Source organism: Pipra filicauda, unplaced genomic scaffold, assembly GCF_003945595.2.
Source record: "Pipra filicauda isolate LSUMZ 115617 unplaced genomic scaffold, ASM394559v2 scaffold57_size4234018_pilon, whole genome shotgun sequence".
Classification (NCBI taxonomy): Eukaryota; Metazoa; Chordata; class Aves; order Passeriformes; family Pipridae; genus Pipra; species Pipra filicauda.
Genome location: NW_024104731.1, coordinates 4,104,446 through 4,109,704, shown reverse-complemented (window position 1 = coordinate 4,109,704; position 5,259 = coordinate 4,104,446).

Sequence of the window (5,259 nt, the reverse complement as noted above, 5' to 3'; positions counted from 1 at the left end):
CAGTCTGTGTGTCTCTGACTTGAATACATCCTTACGTTTTATATGGGGTTTTTAGCACCATAGTATTCTACAGCATTTTGGGTCACATTTTGCAAATTTTAAATGTCAGTTCTGTGAGATTTGTTTGTACCAAAGGATGCTTTTGTTCCCAGAGTTGTCTGAGCTTGGAAGCAGGGATTTATAGCTTTTTATTATCTATTGCAAATGTTGCATTTTAAGAAAATTAAAAGTGGGTAGTACAAACAAATGGATCCCCACTGAACATTTGGTCAAACCAAAATCATCTTCTTTACTTTCATGTTTTTGTTTGTTACAGAAGAATCTTCAAAAAGTGAAGGCATGTGTAGCCTACATCTTTTATGAAACTTAATATACTCTACACATAGAGTAATTTCAGTAGACCTCTGTGTTCATGCTTTGGAATTTTTCCTGCTTGAGATCTCATTTTTTAATGTTGCCCAATGTTGTAAACTTTATGGAGTAGAGTTTTTTTGGTTGGGAGGGGGGATTACAAAAGGTCTGACGAATGAGCTGCATATGGTTTAAAGATTTTATTCTGAAATCTGAAGTTCTTAAGATTAATGATGCAAACATAAGGGAACAAAACTCTTTCAACTATTGGAATTAGAAAAGGCTGTGTGAGTTTCTGGAGTTTTCAGCTACTGTTTCAGGCTTTCCTGGTTTTTCTTAGCACCTTTGCACTGCAGAACGTACCACAGCATCTTTAAGAGAAAATCAAAGATCCCTTTTTAGAATTTTGTGAACTCAATGACACATCACTGAGGTGAATGAGGATGTTGGAAAGGAAGAGACACTTGTCTCTGCATGAATATTCTGCATTTAAGGTTGAGGGGAAAAATCAATGACTCACCTGTGCCTTATTTCACCTGTGTACCTGTTTCCCTCTTCACTCCTTAAGTTCTGGGATTCCTCTACATGTGTAAAGTTGTTTTAACTCACCAGCCCTCCTGCTTACTGTCTGAAATTACAAGTTGGCTGGGAAAGGAGAGACTGTGAGAGCTCAGTAATGTTCAGGCTTAAGAAGGCTAAGACCGGTTTTTACTGTTGTCTTCAGTCCCTTCGATGGGAGTGTTCACAGCAAAACCGGTCTTCAGTGTGCGTGGAGTCAGGATGAGTGGCAGTGGGCAGAAATTGAAACATGGGAAAATTCCAATTAGCTCTAAGTGGGAATAAAAAAAAATAGTTTTAGTTTTTTACCTTGAAGATGATAAAACAGTGGAATCAGTCACCTAGAGAGGATATGGAATCTCTACCTTTGGAGGTGCTTAGTTTAATAAGTACCTCTCCATCCCAGTAGACGTGGACCTGCTTTGAGGAGGGAGTTGGACTCTGACCTTCAAAGGTCCCTTCCAGTCTAAATTAATGATTTAATGTGTTATATTAATATACATACTAATAATTTATTTAAAAATATAATACAGCAGAGTAATGGTTTCCAGCAGATGATTTAATCTGACTTCTCATTGTGTGACAGTCTAATTCTGTAATGCTCTCAGTTTTAAAAAGAGAACGAGGAGGAAGGGGCAAAATTCATACCTTCATAACTTACAAGATAATAGATGCCCGGGCCATCTGCAAGAAGTGTTCTACCACTACATAAAGGACTGTAGAAGAATAGATAGAACTGGGATATTTGTGGGGTGGGGATGTAATTAATGATTGTTTCTCGAAACCTTTTTCCTAGAAAGCATTAAGTCTTGGTAACCAGCACATGCAGTAGGCACTCTGGTTCTGCAGGCAGCTTCTCTGACACTTTTTTCTGTGTAAGCTCCTAGGCCAGTTGCTCTTGCTGTCATACAACACTCCTTTTGAGCAAACCCGTTGTGCTGCAAAACTGTGCCTTTGGAGAATTGATCTAGCTATAATAAACTTGGGGGTTTGTGCTTGAATTATGTCTTTTGTCTTATGACTGTCAAAGCAGTTGTGTTGGCTGAGCAGCTGGAATTTAAGACGTGGAAATAAGCAGTTAAAGGTAGATTGCTGCTGGACTATAAACACCAGAGCAAAAATGCTGGTCTACAGCACAAGGAATCACTTTATTTATGTATAGGGTTGGTTCCTGTGATGGGAACGAAGAGTTTGAATTGGAGGTGAAGTTAACAAGTTGCTTTTGGAGAACAGTTTCCTAAGGCTGAGCATGCTCTATGCCAAGTTTCTTACTGTTCCTCAAGTTTTCTCTCAAGGGGATTGACTAAATTGCAAACTGTAGATTCACTAGATCGTTACAGCCCCAAAACACTCAGTTTAGAACAATCCAGATTGCGTAATAGCCATGATCCCTGGTAACACAATCACAGAAGTGTGGTTGTGTAACAATTAAAGAATTTTTAAATGAGATAAAATTGGAATGTTTCTTTGTAAACAGCAAGGAAAGGGCCCACATGCAGCTTTCTCTTTGACAGGAAGAATTTACTTTAAAGTACAGCTTTAAAAATCATCTCAGGAGTACAATACTGTGTTATCATAGCTTTCTGTTCTATATTTTTCTAACCTTTTACCTACCAGGTGTGCATGCACAGAAGGGGTATGTGCAGATTGTAACACTACCGAAATGCTTAGTAGTCTCCCCTCATACCGAGTCACATGTCAGTTACATGAAGTTTTTAGGCTTGAGAATTTTGAGTAAATGTGTAAACATTAAAGGAAAACTTCTAGTCAGAATGATAACAGTACCTTCTGTAAAAGTATTGGGAATCAAGATACCTTTTTGTCATCTATACACTTTAATGCCTGCACCAATAAGCTGTTCTAAGTGTCAAAGGGTCTCCCATTAAGGGGTTCAGTCCAGCTCACAAGAAAACCCATCACTTTTACTAACTTCACATTCAGTAAAGAAGCAATCATTACTTTTTTATTTGGTCTTTCTTAGGAAGCTCAAGGTATGAAGTTTATTCAACTTTTAGATGTAAAACTAATGCTTCGTGGGTTGATTTTGATTTTTTGGAGGGGGTGGTGAGTGAGAAGTTTCTTGGGTTTGCATTTAAATCCTGGTGCAGTCATCACTGAAACAATTGATCTAAGCACGCAGGTGGGTTTCAGAACAGGAGTTCAAAATAATTCATATCACTTCGCAGAAGAGACATTTGCTAGTCAATTCACTGAAATAGAAATCATAAAACAAATGTAAAGTTCAGAGCGAACTATATTCAGTGTTGACATCTCAGGTACCTGCAAGTGTGTTGTACATAATGTTTCTAATTTTCTGAAGTGATGATTTCAGATGAATGGGTTTTAAGCAATTTATTTTTAGTACATCTGTCAGTCACCTCTTGTTGTCTCTGCCTAGAAGTTCTGAAAATGTTCGTGTCACTGTTTAAAAAAAACAAACGCGAACCATAAAGGTGGTTATGTGGTTGGAGAAGAGTGCATTTGTTCTGGTGCCCACCTGCTGTTACCCAGTTAAGGTAATGTTCCTGAAAATCATTCTTGTAAATGGATAGATCTTCCCTGGTTTTGATGGGTGAAAGGGTGAACCGCCCTCTGTCTGCCCCTGCCAAAAGTCACCTGACAGCTTTTCCTCCTGTCTAACTGGGTGCTTAGCTGAGCTTGTTGCCGTAGGGATTGGTAACGCGCTGTCCTCCTTGCATGGAGAATCTGGGAGGTCTTCACAGAATAACTGAATTATGATTGAATTGCACAGGGAGGGGAGAGCAAAAGGGGGAAGGCAAAGGGGAAACTGGCCCGAGTGTGAGTTTGCAGTAGGTTGGCAGTAGATGAAACTTACTTCAAGCACAACAATTGCAAATTCCATCATAACTTTGTATTGACTAAGCTTTAGCAGTCTCATTAGTAGCAATATTTTATAAACATCCAAGAATAGTTGTTCTCTAAATTACATGAAGATAAAGTCCACTTTGTGCCTCTTGTTTTGGCTTGGATTTTACAAAAATATTTGTAGTAACTGCTAAAAGAAACCTTGGAAAGGAAAGAGGAAGACCATCATAAGACTTCCCTCTCTTTCCTTTATTTTTTGGAAGGGAGAAGGGTGGAAGATGGGGAAATCTTGTACTTCCTGTGCTGCAAGGATTCTTTTGAATGAAGTTGGTTTATTTTTTTCAATAAATTTGAGCAGTTACAATGTTATATTGTCAAGTTTTCCTTCTTTTGTAGGAAATAAAGATTGTAATTTTCTCTTTAACCAACTGTAACATGTAAAGCTATGAATCTCTGTAGGCTGAAATACTTCATCTATCTTATTTGGAGAAGATGTTGTGTTTGTAATTATTTTAATAAAATTTTAATAGTTTCAATAAATGTCTTCTCAATTCCTATTGTAGAAGTGCCATCAGAAATTAAGCCTGCAAAAACCATTCAAGGATCTGTATTAAGAGGGTTGCGATAAGGGGAACAGTGCTGCTTCTGGTAAAGGGCTCCTTTTATAGAATGTACAAGTGGAAGAATGGCATGAGGGACTTCTACTCTGCATTTATTTATTTAACCTTTAATATCCATGAGGAAAGCAAAATCAGATGCGTGTGAGCTGTACATTTAAAAAAAAAGGTTTAAACTTAATCCCACCTGTAGCTTGGAAAGGCAGAAATTTTCTACTCCAAGTCGTCACTAGGTTTTATAGCCTAAGACTCTGTTGTGCCAACAAAAGGCACTGACTGCTGGAATTCTTGTGAGTCAGAAGGAGGAATATGCAAACGTAGGAGATCAGCAGAAAGCACTGAGAGCACAGCATGGCTGCAAAGTGAACTTGGCTTCCCTGATCCTTTTGCAACTGTCAGCAGAGGATTTGGAGTAGGTACTATCTTTGTAAATAAAGAAGATGGCAATAAGTTCCCTCCTTAGAACAAGGCCATGCACCAATGACTTCCAAGGCCAGTGGGTACCAGCATGGTAAGGGGGTTAGTTCCAAGACTAGGCCACCCATAAACTATATCGGAGGTGCATGCGAGCTCCTTGCAGCTGGATTCATGAGTAAGAAAGAAAGGATGGCAACAGGAGCTGGGTTGTAAAACAAAATCATTGGCATGTACGAGCAGCCAGCTGACTGGCTGTAAAGTTTCTTCTTTATTTGTATAATGGGGCCCTGACTAAATAAACTTTAATTTAAAGATATGTAAATGTGAATCTACAAGCCTTCTAGTTAATATTTTCATTTTGTGTGAGAATGAGCAATGCTTTGCAAAGAGCAAAACCACCACTGATGTACAGCTGTCCAAAGATACTCCATTAAGTTATTCATGTAGAGGATACCTGTGGTTCCTTAGCAGCCTGGGTGAAGGAGTGTGT